Source organism: Emys orbicularis, chromosome 19 (assembly GCF_028017835.1).
Source record: "Emys orbicularis isolate rEmyOrb1 chromosome 19, rEmyOrb1.hap1, whole genome shotgun sequence".
In the NCBI taxonomy this organism is placed as follows: Eukaryota; Metazoa; Chordata; order Testudines; family Emydidae; genus Emys; species Emys orbicularis.
Window position 1 is genome coordinate 15,358,451 of NC_088701.1, and position 22,130 is coordinate 15,380,580.

Here is a 22,130-nt window from a genome sequence, read left to right on the forward strand (position 1 = left end):
GACAAGGAAAACTATGAAATATTTGATCTTTGCAAATCAATGGGATTTGAGAGAATTCCTCTCGACAAGTTGCAGATTCGCTGCATAAGTACACAAGGAAGTTGCACTAGTAAACATTATCAGCGAAAAGGCAATTAAGCCAGTGTCACTCCTATGTGAATGGGACTGGAAATGGGAGATTATACATAGACAGTCCCCAGTTTCAGGAGTCAGCCAAAAATGCCATGTTTAATATATAACATTTCTCATTTGTACTTTATGTCAGAGACCCCCTAGCTTCATGGTTTCCATGCAGCTGATCAACATGTGTGTGTTTTGCAATAGTAAAGGTGTGAAAAAGAGGGACTATCAGACATGTTATAAGGCTGTGTGCAAGTATCAACCCTGAAAAGCAGTTAAAAAGGTACCAAGTGGTGTCACTCTGACCTAGTTGCTTCTTTGTACAGGTGTTTGCTCTCACTCCTATATTCCTCAGAGGTGTGATGGCTAGCTGCTAACCAAGCTCCTCAGAAGCGGCACGTTTGCTTACTGGTGTGCATATTTCTTGTAATGATATTGTCTTTAGTTTAAACTGAATTATTGACAAACTATCACATGTTTAGCCAAGATACTGGACCATGCTCTGCACACAGGTAAGAGAAAATGGTTTGGTCTGGATTGACAAGAGGCCCCATTCACTTTATATTGCTCTGAGCAAACGGTTGTGCATCTCCTGGTTTGTTTGGATCAGCAGTTCTGTTTAATATTAGACTCACGGGTGTGATTCCGTGGGACTAAAGAAGCTATGGACACAGCTCCACTCCGCTCCACTCCAGCCAGCCACAGTACACTAACCTTCTGGCCATTTAACTAACCAGGAGGTCTCCAGAAATGCAAGAACAGGCAAACAAAAGACAATGTTATAAAACGTGGCCCAGAAAATCACTTTTCAGTTTTACTCTGAATAGTCACATCAGCTATTTTAGAGATAAAATTTTGCTGCTTTTTATTCTTATTAACCCTGCAGAGCCAACACAGCCAAGACTGACTGAGCTGCTGATTCTATTCCATCTCGTGTATCTACAAAATTGCTTATTAAGTTCCAAATCAGTGTTACACCTATGGAAGTCCATGAAAGGCACCAAGGGCTCCGCATGAACTAAATCTGGTTCACAGAACCATTATGATGGTTCTCTTCATACTGCATTTCAACTAAGCTTTGGCTCTTAGAGCCCAGGTTGAGATTTCAAGGCTGGTAGTTAGAAAAAAATTTCTACTTGTGCACACAGCACATCTGACACAGAAATCCTCAAGACACAATAAATATGGGATTCCACGATGCCATTCTCACAAAGTCACTTTTCAGAGTAGAAACACTAAGATCAGAGCCCAGTTTCCAGTAAGTGAAGCCTCTGCTTACAATTAACTTATTCTATCAAATAGCTTTCCTCTCTGGAAGGTTCTAGGGTATCTTCCCCACTCTCACAAGTTTTTCCAATTATTAATTAGTTACTTCCCCACACTTTCACTGAGGAAGGTGAAATACTCAATATAATAGTATACAATTATACACTTGGTAAAAATATTCTTTCCATTTTGAAATGACTTCTTAAAACTGCAATTCCATTATACAAAAGGTACATTTTCTGTAGCAAACCAAACACTTTATTTATTTTTATTTAAAAACAAAAATATAAAAAAACTATACAGCTTGTTTTAAAAAAGATTGTGGTTACATTACTGTTAAATCAAAAAGCATGCAGATAAAAATATAAAAATAAACAGATTTGTATAATTATTTGTAGATAAATGCTAATTGAAGTGCCTTAAAAGGAATCTGAATCAAAATGGCAATGACAGTCCATTCATTGTCAAATGCATTCTTACTTTCTAGGATTACAGTTTTGCTAGTAACATGCAGTTATACATTCCAGTAAAAATCAATCCCAGTTCCCAGCAGTTTATAGAAAAATAAAATACAACAGGAACAATCATGTGATTTGGAGAAAACATTTTAACAATGCTAAGAGACTGCAAGTAAAAACTTTACAAAATAGTTTTGGTTATAAAATAAACTTCCCTTGATAGCACAGAGAACCTCCATACTACCCTGGTATTAGAGATGAGCTCAAAATGTGAATACTGTGTATAAGTGACTCATGGTTTCCAGACTGTGTTGTGGTGCTTTCTTGGCATTTTGCTGGAAGACAATTAAATCGAATTGCTTCCCTTCCCCTGTTGTGCAGGGAGAGCAGATCAACTCATTGTGGCTTCTATGCCACTGACACAGTCATGTAAGGCAGAAGGGTTTCCTAAAAAATGTGGCTAAAGAAAGTTGTTAGCAGTAGCAAGAGCACTTAAAGCCCAAGGTTCAAATTGGTCTTGGATAAGATGTATATCTAGCTACAGAAAAAGGGATACCTATATTCTAATGTGCTGGCATATCAGTTTATTGAATTTCTAATGGAACTATCACCTTAGTAGAAAAATGCTGATGCGATATTTGTCAAATTATTACATTAAAAAACACTAGGGTTTTGAAGAAAAAACCCAACAACCCTAATCTTAACAGGGCAAAAGAACAGTGATTAAAAATAGTACTTAGCTTTTCTATGTATCACAGTACATAAACACACTAAGGCCTGGATCCTGCAATCAGTTATGCAAGTAAATAGTTTCTTAAAATAGGATTACACTCAAGTGCAGGTGCCTAGTGGACTTTGAAGCTCTGTATGGTGCTTTACAAATATTAATTAGTTCTCCTCCCTCAATTCAGATGCAACCAGAATCAGCATGTTGTAAACTGACAAGGAGTGGTGTATCAAGATGGTAATTCTTCAGTGGGCTCAAAACCAAAGCAAAGCACTTTTCCCGACGTCTCATTAGAAAATATGGAAACTATGTTTTAAAAAATGAACATCCCCAGTGAAAAGAATAAAGAGAAGAATATTCCATACCCAAACTCCCAACAAAAGAATTTCTATTAAAATTCACCACATTAAAATAGAATATTAAGCCAAATTTTATACAGTTATCAGAACAGTAAGGGTGCAAATTTGATCAGTCATAGAGCCTTGACAGTTGAATTTCAATAGTCAACTCCCCAACTGCACAGTTCTCCGAGTAACTACTCAAGTGGTTTGCAGGACATAGATATAGCAGTGCTCTTCTGCAAAGCCCCTTTACTGATGCTTAGGGCCCTACCAAATTTATGGCCACGAAAAAAGTTGTCATGGACCGTGAAATCTGGTCTCCCTCTGTGAAATCTGATCTTTTGTGTGCTTTTACCCTATAGTATACAGATTTCACAGGGGAGACGAGCTTTTCTCAAATTGGGGGTCCTGACCCAAAAGGGAGCTGCGGGGGGGGAGGGGGGTGTCAAGATTATTTTAGGGGATTCATAGTACTGCCACCCTTACTTCTGCGCTGCCTTCAGAGCTGAGTGGCTGGAGAGCAGTGGCTGTTGGCCGGACGCCCAGCTTTGAAGGCAGTGCCCTGCCAGCAGCAGCACAAAGAAGGGTGGCAATACCATACCATGCCATCCTTACCTCTGTGCTGTTGCTGGCGGTGGCTCTGCCTTCAGAACTGGACTCCCGGCCAGAAGCCGCTGCTCTCCAGCTACCCAGCTCTGAAGGCAGCGCCACCGCCAGCAGCAGCGCAGAAGTAAGGGCATCAGTACCACAATTCCCCCTACAATAACCTTGCAACCCCCCACCCCTTTTTGGGTCAGGACCTCTACAATTACAACATCATAAAATTTCAGATTTAAATACCTGAAATAATGAAATTTATTATTTTAAAAATCCTATGATCGTGAAATTGACCAAAATGGACCCTGAATTTGGTAGGGTCCTACTGATGCTATTAGGAGTGTCCTTGGTGATTAATACAAAGTTAATTCTAGATTCTACTGAGAGAAAATTAATCTCTTATTTTTTCTTCCCCCATTTGGTGTTTCCCAGGGAGGAGCTACAACAGATAGGAGGTAGTGAGCACTTCGAAACATTATCTGCACAGTAAGGCCTTGGCTACACTTGCAAGTTACAGCGCTGTAAAGCCTCCCCCAGCGCTGTAACTCACTCCCCGTCCACACTGGCAGGGCACTTACAGCGCTGTATCTCCCTGGGTACACCGCTGCAGGTACTCCACATCTCCGAGAGGAATAACAGCTGCAGCGGAGGTGGCTACGACTCAGGGGTGTGAGTGTAAACGCCTGCAGGGCTGTACTAATCACCTCGTCAAGTGGTCAGTCCTCTCCATTGTTGTGACCGGCTGCAGGAATGCGGAAGTGCCGGTTTCAAAGCTCGTACCACAGAGAAAAGCAAATAGTTTGCAGCTTGCTTTCAGTGAGTAAATGAATGAGCAGGGGGCCGGGAGTTCGGAACTTGCAAAATAGAGAGCTGACACGTTCCAAAAAGCACTCTCTCTCCCCCCACACTCCCTGTCACAATCCACCCCACCCCCCCTTTTGAAAAGCACGTTGCAGCCACATGAATGCTGGGATAGCTGCCCATAATGCACCGCTCCCAACACAGGTGCAAATGTTGCAAGTGTGGCCACACCACTGAGCTGGCAGCTGTCAGTGTGGACAGACTGCAGCGCTTTTCCCTACTCAGCTGTACGAAGACAGGTTTACCTCACAGCGCTGCGCTGTACAGCTGCAAGTGTAGCCAAGGCCTAAGTTAAGACTACAGGGAATCAAGTTTCCTATTTCAGAACCCAAGGGCCAAATCACCTCTAGGAGTTTAGCAAAGTAAGTTTATTCATATAGAGCCATATGAGGTATTGAAGGTACAACTGTGTGAGGGGAATGGTGGCCTCCTGAATTAGTAGGCAGGTCAGCTGCTGTGTACAAGCTCTGCCAATCTGACACCTGGCATTCTGTTCACAAATCACTATGTGTGGATATGAATGCCTCCTCAGATGCACCATTCAAACTACATCCTGAATGCAGGACACTAGGGTAGAATATCCTAGTTCATCTACATTTCCTAGGTGCCAGATGATCAGGAACTTTGGGCATTAAGCCCACTAAATCTGAATTGGTAGAGACTCCCAGCCCATGTGAGAAAAAGAGGATGAGAGGAAGTTTCTGCATAGAGGACCCCCCCACACCAAATCTAGATGCCCCCATTCTCTTAAGTTTCTCAGTCACCACAGTATATCGACGTTGTTAAGGAGTTTGATTGTTGAGAAGGGCAGGGCTGTCAAACATGACTAAAAAGCTACCTGATGCCTGATAAAGACAAAACAGAAGCCAATTAAATTCAAATGGGTGAAGTACTGTTGAGGAGGGAAGTGTTTTCTCCCCTCAGATTCATAAGGAAACAGGAAACTCTATTAAGGAACAGATTACAATTTATCAGGGTCTGAAGTTTGAAAGGTCAGCCATTTAATCCATGCATAAAAATACATATTACAAACACAGGAAAAGTATCTTTCTTTTGCACAACTCACAGCTGAATTGGAGTTGACTCAAAATGTTCAACCCAAAAGTTTACCTCTGAGCTGAGCTACAGCATAGGAAGTTTCAGAACAAAAGCAAAATTTGCGAGAAAGCTGACACAAGTCAAGTTGAAACCTTAACTTTAGTGTTTGTTACCATGGAAATAATTTTAGTAGAATGGTTTCTACATATCAATGGTCTTTGAGGCTTTTCAGGAGTCATCTCAGGCTTGCTAGCTAAGGCATGAACACAAAATAATACTCGAGATCTTTAGATGAGGTATAACATCACAATATTACTTCATTCATTAAAACTATGAAACATGAAACAATAGCTATGAAACATGGAGACCGAGTTCACCACAAGTATTGCCTCCCACATTCCCTTCCTCCCCCCAGTATGAATAAAACTGAGCTCTTTTGCTTCACTAAAGAGGTAAGAGGATACTCAAGCCAGAAAGACCCAGCACTGCACCTCTAAAGATAATTTCTGACTTGTTAACGTATATTTGTGTGTTCTGTGAGCTCTAGACACTCTCTGCCATAAAGATGCACCACTGTATATTATAGCCTGATCATTCATGACTGAATGATTAAGATCAAAAGAACAGATATGCTTACAAAACTATTTGTATTCTGTAGAAAAAAGGTTACTTACATGCAACCTCACCTAAGGCTGAAGATACAAAAACCATAACTGAAAGAGGCAATGAAATCTATTCGAAATTTCACGGTACTTGCATAGAAAGTCAGGAGGTAAGAAAGTTACCAGCTAACTTGATGGTCGTGTTTAGTCTATATCACAAGTAGGTGTTTCCAGGGATGAATTTCAATCTCATTACAATTCATAAAGATACTATCAAAACACAACTAAAATTAAACTGCACTAATCCTTTAATCCTGTACCTCTGTTTTCATAGATTATAAAACTAAGGGACCATTCTGTTCACCTGGTCCAATCTCCTGCAAAATATCCTCCAGTAATTTGTTTTCTCTACTAATATCAATCTTCAAGGTATTAAATCTTCCAGGGCTGATTTTCAATGTAAGTATAGTACTCATGATTATTAACAAGAATGCTTTATAAATTCTGTTTTAAATTCTAGATTAAGGATTAGCAACAACAGGTGGATTAAAGTGAGTGGAGCAAAATCAACCCAGAATGTAAGTAGCTTTTCAGAAATCTGGACTACAGAGATGAGTCAGGCAGCTGTAAGAGAGCACTGTACTAGTGCATTAAAACCTGTCTTTAGTGACTACGGAGAGTGAACTGCAGGAGATTGGAGCAGAAGTGTAATTTCAGTATAACTAGTTATATAATGTGTACCTATTTTTTCTTATATATTATAGAATTAACTGGTGTGTATTTTTACATGTATCAAAGTGCTTTATGATAAACCAAACCAAGATAAAATAACTTACAATTATAGTTTTAAGATTTTTAGATGATTTAAAACTACATATATCTATTGCACAAAACACCAAGTACACCCACCAAACAGCAGCTCAGTGGGTAAAAAAAAGGAAAAACAGAAACCAAGTTATTATAAAAGAGGAGCATAAGAAGCCAGATCTTATTACAAATTGAAGTGCAAAGATTATCAGTAAGATTTTAAATCTAATTTTCCACTTCACCAGTGCAGGTGTTTCCAAGAGTCTCCTATCAGGATATATATTTTGCAACTTCTCCAGAATCATATTGCTCATTTAAACATTACAGAGAGAGAAGCTCAAAGGATGGCCAACGACAGGGCTGTTACAGTAAAGGGTATTGTGAACTAACAATACATTAGTTACATAAGGTGTCAAATATACAATTCTAAAATGTTTAAACAATTACATTTCAGTTCATGGGAAACAGTATTCTATATGTTAATAATTACGTTACTATCCTGCAGTACAGGGTCAAGAAGGGCCCCTATATTTAATCAGAAAAGCAGGAGAAAGATTTAGCAAAACAAACATCACTGTAAATATTCTAGACCAGAAACATTTAGTTTCTTTTTTTGGTAACAAAGTATTATCAAAACAAGTATATTCATTTGTACATATTCAAAGACTACTAAAAAAAAATCTGGTGACTGTAGCTTTATTATGTGGCAGAAAGCTTGATAAAGAATACAAACTGCATTCAGGGTTGCTGGTTTTTAAAAACAATGTTTAAACTGAGAGAATTATAAACATATTATATGATTAATTTTGGAACAGAAAGTGAAAGATAAGAGCCAACAAGCTAAAACAAAACCAAAAATTGCATCCCAAGGAACATTTGCAATTTCAAAATAAATTTGAAGGTAAAGAAGGCTCACATACCACACACATTGCACTATACCTAGAGGCAGAGTGCTGTCCAATGGCTCTAATGATAGCACTAAATCACTTAATGCCAACATTTTCAAAAACATCTGATTTCCAGTAGCCAACATGGGACACCCTGGCCACGATTTTCAGAGATACTGGGCACCTATTGGGGCGCCAATTCAAGTTAAAGAGCTGGGTGGGGGGGTAGTGGGGGCACCTCAGCACCTGTGATAATCAAGTCCAAAATGGACACCCAAAAACAGAGGCAACCAAAATTAAGAGGCCAGTTTTGAAAACACTGGCCCTGTCATCCCAAGACTGTCAAGATGGAATCAGACTAGGAGATATGGATATGTTTTGGGAAGAGCAGTTTTACAGTCAGTTCTTATAGTTTTATGGAACAGAGAACATTAGAGAAAAAAAGTTCAGTCACGTTTAGAACTCCCCCAAGGAAGTGCAGTTATGGTACACAGTGGAGTACACTGGAGGCACTAATGTGACTGTTATGTTGCAAAGTTGAGCAAACTGTCATCTTACAGATTTCCATACCATACACCACATAAAACTTATAAAGAGCCAAGGTTTTAATTAGCTCTGCCTAGTGACAGCTTACTCAAAATACAAAAACTATAAAGCAATTCATTCTTAAGGATAAAGTGCTCTATGGCAGAAGAACAGAAGAGGTCTGCTCCCTAAGCCAATCACAATCCAAGAGGTCAATTACAGGACAATGAGCAAGTGAAGCTCAATTTCACTCATATCCACCCAATCAAATGAATCAGGTTCCACTGCCTCATTCTCAGGAAGATTATGAAAAACATTTAACTTAGAAATGGTTTTGTCTGGATCATGCACACTTGCCATGGAAAAAGACAGATGAGAACGTACGTTCTGTTTTTACCATATTGTGGCATCTTAGGGTTTGTCTACATACAGGTTTTGCACTGATTTAACTATAGTAGTATAGCCAAATAGTAGTACAAAAACTTCGTAAACCAGGCCAAGATATCCATAACTGTGCTTTTGCAGACAACTGCATCACACTGGGAATAAATTTCTGGGCAAAGAGGAACAATACTTTTTTCATTCCCGTGTCTCAGACCTGAATGAGCAAAGAGTCATGCAAGAAAGACCAGAGAACTTGATTTCTAAACAAGTTTTTCACAGAAGCTTTGGCAGGCCTAAGTCTGCATTAGTCAAATAAAGCCACTGAAATACAACAATTGTACAACAACAGTCTATGGCTTGAGTGTAAATGTGGCAGCTCTGCCTCAAGACTTATCTAGTAGCAGGAGACCATTTTCTTCTAACATTCTCGTCCGCTAACACACACTAGGAGGACAGTATTCGCGAACACTGAAAGTTCTATTTTGACCAGTATTAAATATAATTTCCTCTAAAGAACTATCGTCAGGAGTTCCTTTCAAAAAACTGAATTTAACTTAAAAATATGCTTGACAATATAATGCAACTTAAATGTGTTATATTTAACTACAGTTTAGTGCAGATTTTTCCCCCCAAAGAAAATACAGGCTTAAAATCGGAGTGTTTGTAGGAAGTGTCATCAGTAAGCATCCAAAGCAACTCCTATAAATACTAATCTCTGCTGATTTTGGGGGCGGGGGGGGGGGGGGGCAGAAAAGCAGAGGCGAGTATTTAGCATACATGTGGGGCTTGTTTTGAAGTTTTAGAGCAGTATGCATTCAGCACCTGTGCTCTTAGGCCTCTCCAAACGCAATGGCAGGCCTGAAAATGTATTACTTCAGTCACAGAATTTCTTACATTACAAGTGCATTTTTATTTATTTTTACTCCTGTTTGCACTTCAGAGTCAATCCAGCTATAGAAGTGGAAGCAGGACTCTTTTCTACCTCATACATCTTCATCAGACATAGTTAACTACGTTAAAGTTGCAGAAACTTTATTACTGGTGATTTATGTGCCAGAAAGAACCCAGCTTAACTTTCAGAACCCACACAGAGCTGGCAGTTCGAGAAAGAATAACTCGAATTCTTAGCTATGCAGCTTTGCTCACTTCGACACACATGAATGCCACTTTAGTTTCTTAAAGTATGGTTCTTCCTCTATTTCAGAAGGGCAAAAACACCCTCAGCTTAACATGCCTAAATCACAAATTCTGAGGGCGTATCAGCTGAGAATAGAAAAGCTATACAAAGTCATTACTGCTCACTAAATTCATCCTACTTTTCCTGAAGAGAATTGTTTCATGCCATTGTTTTTATTTTTTATACATAAACCCACATTTCCTCAGCTGTTGTTCAGCAAAATGCCCTGGTGCAGAAGTCTTCCTGGTGAGAACACTTACACTCCCCAAGAGCAAACTGTAATTTAAAAATATGTAATTACATCACTGGCCAGATAGAAAGTATCTGGGCATATGTTACAGGTTGGCTCTCCCACAGCAAGGAAGAAAAGCAATAAAATCTTGTAATCTTGGGAAGTGCAAGATGCCATACCCCCATTTCCAAGTTTCATATGTCGGGTCCAATACAGGCAACTGCAACATGCAGGATCTACACTGTGTGTACTGTTTTAATTACAAAGACAAAAAAATTAAAGACCAAGCCAGTACTGAAAACATATTTATTTATACAGAAGACAGGTATAGGACTGAGTCTTTAAATAAGCTGCATCTAACCTGTTTCTGAATCTTCACTGTCGGAGGAGCTGGATTCACTGGTGCTCTCAGACTCTGAGGAGGAGAACCCCTTCATTTTAGAGGAACCAGCAATTACATCCACTTTCTCTGCTGCAACAAGATAATAGTACAATATTGTCAAAGGATGACAAAAATAACCCAGAATCCAGTCTTGTGCTGTATGGTCCTCCTGTAATCAACAACGCCCGTAATAGGAATTCTATTGCATGGAGGGCTGCTTGTATGCTGATGCTCTATAGTTGGGGTCATAAGTAGCTTAACTAAGTAAAGTACTATTGCAATTGGGCAAAGCAAACTCACTGCCCTGTTCCCATGTTCCTTCCTAGTCCTAACCCTAGAAGGAAAGTGTGCTAGAAATGTTCACACACATTTACTGACTAGATTATACTGGTCCATAATTAATGCATAGTATTTTTTTAAAATAATGCTATTGACCCAATGAATTACAATGGGTCCAAAACTGCATATACTCAATCCTGCACATGACCCAATCCTTCTGCAATCTGTGTTAGAGAAGGCTTTTCATGCATATGCAGCATTTGACATTTACTCTTCAAGCTCTAGGCTATTTTTCTTTCCAAAACACCAAAATACGCTTACAAGTGATGCTTAGGCCAGCAGCACATAGGGCAATTTCACATCTTCTTATGGCTTGCTGAATTCCAAACGCAAAGGTTTTATTCGGATATATCAGTACAAAGAAAAGCATGGGAATGGGATATTGGAGAGTTCTGCAAACTCCCCTCTACGTGCGCAGTCACTTTTGATTCTGTAAGAGGCTTTATTCAACTTTAAAATGCTTTTCTGAGCATTAACCATATATTAAAAACTAAAACAAAGTCCAAAAACAGCTCCAAAAACTGGTGGAAAGAATCCAGGATGGCAGCCCCAGTGTAGCGAGTCTCATGCCCGGGACAATCCAAAATCCAGGCCTATACATGTGCCAACTGTTTCACAGGATGGCACCCCAGTTTGGCATGAGAGCATTCTTTCAGTGAGAAGAGGTGCTTTGGGGCTTTTTTGGCACACTGAAGGTGAGTTTGCAGCCCAGAGCAAATACTGTTGTACAATAAAAGAAAACTAAATGGTTTTTACAAGAAAAGTTTGCATGAGATTGAAACAGCATGTAATATTCCATTTAGCTGGTAGTATGATGTGTCCCTTGTATCAAGTGTTTGGAGTGAAGAAAATATTTACATTAGAGATCAAAGTACAGGGATATTAAGATAAAATGAGCCCTAAATCACAAGCCATTGAGTTAAAGTCCAGTGGTAAGATTTAACACACATGCTGTTGTGCCATTAATCTATCTTTTGATAGAAAAGTAGTAGTTTTGAAATGAGTTCTTCTCTTCCCTGGCATGAGGATATAAATACCTATATACACAGTATGTGCATCATCTCTCTCTACATGTGTGTGTCTGTGTGTGCGCGTGTGTGTGTGTCTCTCTCAAAAGATTTGCACTACATCGCTGGAATGTGAAGTAAACTGCTTTGAGGATGAAAGGTACCTTGAGGTTTCCTCTTCTTCCGTAAACATGATGTTACATATCTCTCCAACTCCCGCAACGTGGATGGCTTTAATGTCTCAAAGTCAATTTCAATCTCATCAGGATTGGAGTTTTTAAGCGAGGGTTCTCTTGACTGGATGATATGGACAACTCGGCCCAGTTTCTCACCAGGGAGTTTATTAATGTCCAGGCTCAGCTGCCTCTTTTCCTCATAGGACATTGGCTTACACTTGTCCTCCTCCTCAGACTCGTAGACAGGAGGGGGTTTGCTGTTCTTCACCACCACAGGCTCCTTCTTACTACTTAGGAATAATTATAAAACATTATTATAGAAACACCAAAATCGTGAGGAGTTTAAAAAGCAGCAGCTTGATATTAATGTCTTAAATGTAACATTGATTACATTACACTCTAATTAAAAATGATCAAAGTTGTTTGTTTTCAGTAGGCTATTAAGAGTACAATTGGAATGGGTGGGTAAGAGGGCAGAGAGAACAGAACATGATAGATAGGCGCTCCTTGGTGACATTCATTTTCAGCATTAAATATATGGATCCCTCTTATGATTTCTGACTTGCTGATCTATATGTGCGTGTGGGAGAGGAGGGGAAGCAAGAAGCAGCAGGCATAAAAAAAAAAAAAAAAAAACCAACTGTCCTCAGAATAAGTAACGATCTGTTAGAGACTTCATATACTAGGGTTGTGGTTTTATTCTGAGAATACAGAAATTAGACTATCACTGATTTTGAGAAACTAGGTTTGTAGTTATAAAAAGGATGTGTATCTAATTGAAGAGGTCACACTTCAGCCAGATTCATAGCACCTCAGCGTTAACACAGAATGCACAGCCTATGTAGCAAAAGGATTACCAATGAAATTAGAGAAGTAAGAGATCTATTAGGCCACAGTCAGTTCAGTTCCCTGGGAAGAATTTACAATTAAGTTCTACAGTACATTGTCTAGTATTTTATCCAGCCTCAATGCCCTAAATGGGGGGTGGAGGTAGGGGATGAGAAATGGGCTCATATCCCTTACTTTTGACAATTTTGCAGCCTAATCAAGCTCACTGCAAGCAGTTTGTACTTATATGCAAACTACATTTTCCCCTTTCTTCATTTCATCCCATTACCTGAAGTTATGATGCTTTGTTGCACCGTAAATAGTTTCTCCCCCTGGCTGGGGGTTATGCCCTTGAAATACTTGGATATTTTACCTCTGCTGAGTTGTCACTTACCCAACTGTAAATATCTAGCTCATAACCTTTTCCCTGATAAGCCAATCCCTCCAGCACCCAGGAGGGGAAGATAGATGAAATCTAAAAAACTCCAGGATCTGGGATTCAATGTCACAGTGACAATATATAGAGGAACAAAAATTAATTCTCTATCATATCTCATACTGGATACTAATGGCAGCCCCACAAGCCAGACACAGAAGCACAGGGGTGCATGAGTGAAAACAAGTACTGTCACACTGAGGCACAACGGATTGGGGGCTGCACCAACACGTGTTCCTGGAACTGATACTATCAATGCCAAGGCCCTTACAGAAGCTAGAAACCCCAGAGTGAGCCATCACTACACCACAGGCACTAGGGGTTACTGTTTGAAGTAATCCTGAATGCAAGAAGGTTGTCTCTAACTCTCTATTGTTCCTCAGTGCAGTAAAATACAAAAACTGCAAGATACGACAGACACAAAGCTGACCTTGAGTTACTGCTGTTGCTATTATTTTTCTTGGCCTTCTTGAGTGGTGGTTCCTTGGTTTTACTTTTCTTATTCTCCTCTACTTCTTCTTTCTTTTTGTGCTTCTCTTTTTTCTTTTCTTTCTTGTCTTTCTCCTTTTTCTTTGGTTTGCTCTGCTGTGGCTGGGACAGGGCAGCGAGCTGTTCATGCACTGCTTTAAGCTAAGAGGCAGACACACAAAGATCAAGATACTTTCGCTCTGCATCACCTCCACTCCCATATTCATTCCTTTCTTCTCCTTTCTGGCCTGGCTACTCTCACTTGCTTTCATCTCTTTGAATATTAAGTGGGTCAGTTCTAGATGCTTTTTATTGTACACTGATTTTTTTTTCATTATACTTTAAAGCACCCTGACCCGCTTGACAGGGGGTAGGAAGTTTTTATAAAGTTACTACTCTCCTCACCTTTCAGCCAAGAACAGACTGCCCACTTCCTCTGCGCCAGTTGGACACTAAATGCTATTGACAATGAATGATTTAATGGACGAGGAGGGCCTGTGAGGCTACAATGATTCAGATGGAGCACTGCCTGTATTCGGGGCTGCACCTCCCTATCAGAGGTGGTGGTTACAGGCCCCATTTTATAAGTTCAGGTGCCACACTTTAGTCTTAAGTAGAGCCAGCCCAAAACTGTATTCTATCCATTCAAATGACGCTACCTAACTCAAGGCAATGGTATAGTGTGCTGCTGTGATTTTTTTGAACATTATATGTGTACTAAATAGAACATAATCAAATGTTTTGAAAGACATCACGATATTTATTAATACTTTTCCCATTAAGCCCTTTCAACGACAGATGTCAGAGCACTTTACAATTGAGCTTCACAGCCCCTGGGAAGCTGGTAGCTCATTTTACAGATGGATAAACTAAGGCAAAGAGCTAAAGCAAATTGCCCAAGGTCACCCAAGTCAGTAGAAGAGTTGAGAATGCCTGACTCCTAGTTCCCCCTACTCTAGCCCCTAGACCCGGAGAACACGTTACCTGTTCCTGGAGTTCTGCTAGTCGCTGAGCTCGTTCTTCCTCAGAATCATCTGATGAGCTATCGCTATCGGAGGAGCTATCACTGCTGCTATCGCTGGACGAAGGGGGGGGCCACCTTGGTTGGGGGTGGCACCACTACTGGAGAGGAGGCTGGAATCATGGGTTCTTCAGGTTCATCTGGCATTTTAGCAAAGCGCATCTCAAAAACATCCTGGGGGAGAAAAACACATTGAAAAATAATGCTAGGTTTGCAAGTACTATACAAATACACATTTACAAGCAGCTCAGCATGTAATAATGATTACTATTCAAGCAACATAAGCACCTGACAAACACAGACAAGCCTTCCTCCTTGAAGGAACGAAGGGAGGACAGACTAAGATTCAATATATGTTCTGTACAGGCTTGGCAGAATTCAACTTCTGATATCGATGTTTATTTTTAAGCATTTTTTGTCCATTTAATTTTTCACAGTTGCAAAAAATTACAAGTTTTAAAGTTTTTTTTTTTCTACTTATCTATTTAAATGTCCACAGTCGCAGGGCAGCATGGGGTGGTCAGTCAATTATTTAATGACAGCAGATGTAGAGATTCAAAAAGTTAAAGCTTTATTACCATTAAAATACAAATTGCCAATATCACATATACAAACAACCAAAGTAAATCTCCTTAAATCAAACAGTTCTCAAGCAGCATTTTTCTTACTTTGCTTATCTGTAACTTTCTATTATCGCTAGAAATATTCAGTTTGTGTGTGTATAGTGAAATTGAGGTTTACTGACATTTACCGATAAAAATCTGAACCTTCAAAGCCTACTTATGTAACTAAATAAGGTAAGAGTGCTGAATTGATGATACTATCTACACAATAAATACTAAGGTGCAGGATGATCAAACCTACTAAAACAGCAGAACAGCTCTATGGATTAGCAAAAAGAAACTTTGATTGTCCAATTCAGGGCAGAAGCTTCCTTATTCAATAAGACAAAGTTCAGAGGGCGCAAACAATTCCTCAAAATTACTTCTAAAGGATAGAATTCAATGTTTTAGCTTCCTTAATTAAAAATAACGTTGAGGCAGCTTAAAGCTTACTACGCTACTATACTACCTCTCTGTTCACTCCTTAACTGATATTTTAAACAAAATTAAAGTCAAAAGGTAAACCTGAGATTTGGAGGATATGGTAGATTGAAGTCCTAAAGAAAAATTACAACTATGCTTGCAGAGTCAAGACCTTAATACAAAACCCAGTACAGAGATATACTGAAATGTTGAAAAAAATCCCCTTACAGAATGGCTAATACTAAATCTGAACAACCAGATGACATGGTTCAATGTGGACACAGGTGCTGAACGGCTGCATTTTATCTCCATTGTTGTTTGGCATTGCAAAAGACTGGATAACAAAGTGCATTAGCAACACAAACACCAGAACAGCATGGGCAGATGGAAAATGCCTAGAAGACCTAGACTTTGCTGATACTGCACTAGTGAGTGAGGCCCATAAAAGACAGACAACTTGGCAAAAATAACACACTAAGCAAGTTATAAGGCTAAAATATCAAAAAAGTAAAACAGTTCATCCACCTGGGCAGCACCGTTAGCCAACAGAGACCTCAAGAAGGAAGTGACATCAAGAACAGAGACGCATCCACAGCATACACTAAACTCAACCACCTATGGAAATCAAAAATATACAGTGCCAGAACAAAACAGCATTTTCAATTCAAAAGTAATCTCGGTGCTAACACACGGCTGCGAGAGCTGGAGAGCTACTAAAACGTTAGTCAGAAAACCAGACACCTTCGAAAGTAAGTGCCTATGAAAGAGTCTGGGCATTGGTTGGAAAAAATCACCAATGAAGAGATCTGAGAAATCACTAACCAGCAGCTCATTTCCACCAGAATCAGAAGGAAGCACTTGACATATCTGAAGCATGTACTGCAGATGCCAACATATACCCCCATGTGAAGCTGCCAAGTGGAAATGAAAGCACCCAAGAGCAATCTTAGGAACCCCCTTTAGTAGTGAGGGCAGAATAGTTGATCTCAACACCACAGAGCTAATGGGGAGCAGCAGCAAAGGACTGGTTTCTGCCTTCTGCACCAACATTGGCATGGAAAGGATGTAAAAAGACCTTTACCAATGCTACTTCTCGGACAGACTATCTGTAAAGATTTGTCCAGGGGGAGGTATTCCTCCATCCTGCTTTTGTTGTTAAATAATTTTAGCTTCTCTGAAGTCTTATTGTGTTCTTTAAAACCCTGGCAGGCTCTCCACCTGCTCTACAGTACTGGGTTGCTTAGAGTATGGTCGGAAAGGCAACTATGTAAAAAGGGCATCTTCTTACTCGACAGGTCTCTTCCTGTGCGTAATATGTAAGGTTAAGATTTTGTCACTTTTACTAAAAATAACAGTCAGGTTGTGGGCAATAAGCAAAACTTCACAGGAGCCATGACCTCTCTGTGACTTTTACTTAAAATAACGGGGGGGGGGAGGGGAGGGAGAAGAGAGGGAAGGGGAGGGGGACAGCTGCTGGGGGTGGTATGACAGCTGGAGCCCCTGGGGGACTGACAGCCCGAGCCCCATTGCCACAGGGGTGGGGGGCACAGCCCTGGCTCCAGACACGAGTGGGTGGGGGCGGAGGAGATAGCCATGGCTCCAGCTGCAGGGGAGTGGTGCACAGCCCTGGGTGAATCATAGAAGATCAGGGTTGGAAGGGACCTCAGGAGGTTCTAGTCCAACCCCCTGCTCAAAGCAGGACCAATTCCCAACTAAATCATCCCAGCCAAGGCTTTGTCAAGCCATGCCTTAAAAACCTCTAAGGAAGGAGATTCCACCACCTCCCTAGGTAACCCATTCCAGTGCTTCACCACCCTCCTAGTGAACAGGGTGAAGTTAAAGAAGTCAAGAAGGCCTGGTAAAGTCACAGAATTCATGACTTCCATGACCTCTGTGACTAAATTGTATCCTCAGTAATATATATTGCATCCACTTTAGTGCCAAAATAAGATTTTAATATTGACATTAGTCTTGCAGAGCCAATGGGAGGGAGAAATGGATTTTACCCTGGGTCAGTCATTATCCTCTGAATTGTTAAACAAGTTCTGGTGCAGAATCTTTCTTGCTGACAAATTATATTCAGATATAACCCAAGTTGATTCTCAGATCCCAGATAGTAGGGCTGGCAATTAGGCCTGGTTTACGCTAGGAGGTTATGTCGAATTTAGCAGCGTTAAATCGAATTAACCCTGCACCCGTCCGCACAACAAAGCTATTTAGTTCGACATAGAGGTCTCTTAAATTCGACTTCTGTACTCCTCCCCAACGAGGGGAGTAGCGCTAAATTCGACATGGCCATGTCGAATTAGGCTAGGTGTGGATGGAAATCGACGGTAATAGCTCCGGGAGCTATCCCACAGTGCACCACTCTGTTGACGCTCTGGACAGCAGTCCGAGCTCGGATGCTCTGACCAGCCACACAGGAAAAGCGCCGGGAAAATTTGAATTCCTTTTCCTGTCTGGCCAGTTTGAATCTCATTTCCTGTTTGGACATCGTGGCGAGCTGAGCAGCACTGGCAACGATGCAGAGCTCTCCAGCAGAGGTGGCCATGCAATCTCAGAATAGAAAGAGGGCCCCAGCATGGACTGATCGGGAAGTCTTGGATCTGATCGCTGTGTGGGGCGATGAGTCCGTGCTTTCCGAGCTGCGATCGAAAAGACGGAATGCAAAGATCTACGAGAAGATCTCAAAAGCCATGACAGAGAGAGGATACAGCCGGGATGCAACGCAGTGCCGCGTGAAAATCAAGGAGCTGAGACAAGGGTACCAGAAGACCAAAGAGGCAAACGGACGCTCCGGATCCCAGCCCCAGACATGCCGTTTCTACGAGGCACTGCATTCCATCCTAGGTGCGGCCGCCACCACTACCCCACCACTGACCGTGGACTCTGATGATGAGATATTGTCGACGGCCGCTTCCTCGGAGATGTTAGCGGACGGGGAAGATGAGGAAGGAGATGAGGAGGACGAGGCAGTCGACAGCGCTTACAACGCTGATTTCCCAGACAGCCAGGATCTCTTCATCACCCTCACAGAGATCCCCTACCAACCGTCCCCAGGCGTTAACCCTAACCCAGAATCAGGGGAAGGATCAGTCGGTAAGTGTTTTAAACATGTAAACATTTATTTTGAACAGAACATTCATATTAACAGTGGGTTTTTCATGATTTGTTTGCCCTAGGCGCTTAACGTTTCAGTCCTTGGCAGTGCAACTACTGCAAAAAAATCTAACAATGTCCGGTTTATCATGATTGGTTTGCCCTAGGCGCTCTACTGTTTAGTCCGTGCCAGTGCAGCTACAGTAAAATTCGGTCTATATGTCCGGGGATAGAGCTGAAATCCTCATGGGACATCTCCATGAAGCTCTCCTGGAGGTAATTGGAAAGCCTTTGCATGAGGTTCCTTGGGAGAGCGGCCTTATTGTGTCCTCCGTAGTAGGAAACGTTTCCGCGCCAGGAGATCATCAAGTACTCCGGGATCATTGCCTTGCAGAGCAGGGCGGCATACGGCCCTGGTCTTTGCAGGCTTTCCCGAAGCAGCCGTTCTTTCTCGGTCTCTGAAATCCTCATAAGAGTGATGTTGCTCATGGTGACCTGCTTTGAATTAGGTAGGGGAATGTTAGTATTGGGACTGCTTGCCTGTTCCTTTACAGAACTGTAACCGGCGGTTTACAGCCACGCGGTGGAGGCGGGAGAGGGGCAGCATACAGGGATCTTTCCCTGGGACAGCCGCAAGGGGGTGGGACAGGGGCAGAGTTCATGCTTGCCGGATTGCTGGCAGCAGGAACTGGCCAACGCTAGGAGCATTGCTTTGACCGTGAAAGGAGGCCAGTGCGATTATTAAAGTTTTAAGCAGCCACAAGTCTACGGCTTACCATGTCAGCCTGCTACCCAAATTCCGCTGTCCTGCCCCGCTTCTCTGATCTGCAATGCAAGACCCCAGGCACTGAATGCAAAGGCCGATAATTCGACCTTGTCCTGAGTGCGCATGTGATAGGTGCTGTGCATGGTCTTGTTCACAGGGAAAGACTATGTTCTTTGTTCACAACAAAATTTATCTTTCTGAGGAATTCACTCCCTTTTTCCCATCCCACAGCTGCGACTGTCTCCCGACCTACCCTGGCATCACACTCCCAGAGGCTGGCGCAGATTAGGCGTAGAAAGAAAAGGACATGGGACGACATGTTCTCAGAACTTATGGGCTGCTCCCGAGCCGAGGCAGCCCAGCAGACCCAGTGGAGGGAGAACATGTCCCAAATCCATCGAGCACACATTGAACGGGAGGAGAGGTGGCGGCAGGAAGACCAGCAGGCGACTCAAACGCTGCTTGGACTAATGAGGGAGCAAACGGACATGCTCCGGCGCCTTGTGGATGTTCTGCAGGACCGGAGGCAAGAGGACAGAGCCCCGCTGCAGTCTCTCTCTAACCGCCCTCCCCCGCCACAAAGTCCCATACCCCCCTCACCAAAAGTACCAAGAAGGAGGGGCGGCAGAGTCCGTGAAAACTCTCACTCCACCCCTGCCGACTGCTCAAGGACCAGAAGGCTGTCATTCCCCAAAATTTGATAAGTCCTTTCCTTCCCGCCTCACCCAAGCCCCCGTCCCAGTTTCATCCCCTAACTGTGTAGTTGCTAATAAAAAATACGTTTCTGTTAATTACTGTTTCCATCATGTTCTTTTTGAGGAGAGTCTGTTTGAAGGGGGGGAAGGGGGTTGTTAATTGGACAGGACAGTCACCTTTACCAGGGTACAGACGCGGGGGCAGGTTCAGCAGCAGGTCACACACACATTGCAGTCACTAGGCACCCTGGTCAGTCTGGGAGGTGGTTTTCATCTTCTTGGGGGGGGGAGGGGGGCTATGTGACTTTGTGGCGGGGGAGGGCGGTTAGAGATCTTATGCAGCGGTCCTTATCCTGGATCACAGAGCCATGCAGCAGGGGATCTGTAACCGTCCTCCCACTGCCACAAAGTCACATAGCCCCCACACACAGAGTCCTGAACAGGAGGGGTGGCAGGCTCCGTTGAAACAACCAGTCCACCAGTGCGGAGCCTGTCATTCCTGGAGTTTAGAAGCGTCCTTTGCATCACTACACTACACCCGCTCCCCACCACAGTCTGCGTCCCAGTTTCAACACGTTACCGCGAAAACAGTAATAAAGAAAACGGTGTTCATTAACAAATTTTCAGTGATTTTATTTTTAAATGTGTGTTGGAAGGGGGTGAACGGGGTATGTAACTGGAGAGGATAGTGAACATTCACTGGGTAAAGAAACGGGGGCAGGTTCAGCTTCTCTGTAAACAAACTTAATAGTCACAGGTTACCCTGCTCACTCAGGAACCTAGCTTTCAAAGCCTCCCGGATGCACAGCGCGTCCCGCTGGGCTCTTCTAATCGCACGGCTGTCTGTCTGGGCGTAATCAGCAGCCAGGCTATTTGCCTCAACCTCCCACCCCGCCATAAAGGTCTCCCCCTTGCTCTCACACAGATTGTGGAGCACACAGCAAGCTGCAATAATAATGGGGATATTGGTTTCGCTGAGATCAGAGCGAGTCAGTAAGCTTCTCCATCTCCCCTTGAGATGTCCAAAAGCACACTCCACCACCATTCTGCACTTGCTCAGACGGTAGTTGAAGAGTTCTTTTTCACTGTCCAGGGCGCCTGTATAGGGCTTCATGAGCCAGGGCATTAGCGGGTAGGCTGGGTCCCCGAGGATGACTATAGGCATCTCCACATCCCCAACAGTTATTTTGTGGTCCGGGAAGTAAATACCTTCCTGCAGCCGTCTAAACAGACCAGAGTTCCTGAAAACACGAGCGTCATGAACCTTGCCCGGCCATCCGACATTGATGTTTGTAAAACGTCCCCTATGGTCCACCAGTGCTTGCAGCACCATTGAAAAGTAGCCCTTTCGGTTAATGTACTGGCTGGCCTGGTGGTCTGGTCCCAGGATAGGGATGTGAGTTCCATCTATAGCCCCACCACAGTTTGGGAATCCCATCGCGGCGAAGCCATCTATGATGACCTGCACATTTCCCAGGGTCGCTACCTTTGACAGCAGTACCTCAACGATTGCATTGGCTACTTGCATCACAACAACCCCCACGGTAGATTTGCCCACGCCAAAGTGGTTCGCGACTGACCGGTAGCTGTCTGGTGTTGCAAGCTTCCAGAGGGCTATGGCCACTCGCTTCTGGACACTCAGGGCTGCTCGCATCCGGGTGTCCTTGCACTTCAGGGCAGGGGACAGCAACTCACAAAGTTCCAGGAGAGTTCCCTTCCGCATCCGAAAGTTTCGCAGTCACTGTGATTCATCCCAGACCTGCAGCACTATGTGGTCCCACCAGTCCGTGCTTGTTTCCCGGGCCCAGAATCGCCGTTCCACAGCATCAACATGACCCATTGCCACCATGATGTCCACGGTGTGGG

The 22,130-nt window shown here is 42.6% G+C and overlaps 1 pseudogene; it reads right to left on the reverse strand.

Annotated features, from left to right (window-relative positions):
* Positions 1-22,130, reverse strand: part of LOC135891602 (bromodomain-containing protein 4-like) — a 114,322-nt pseudogene that overhangs the window by 36,576 nt on the left and 55,616 nt on the right.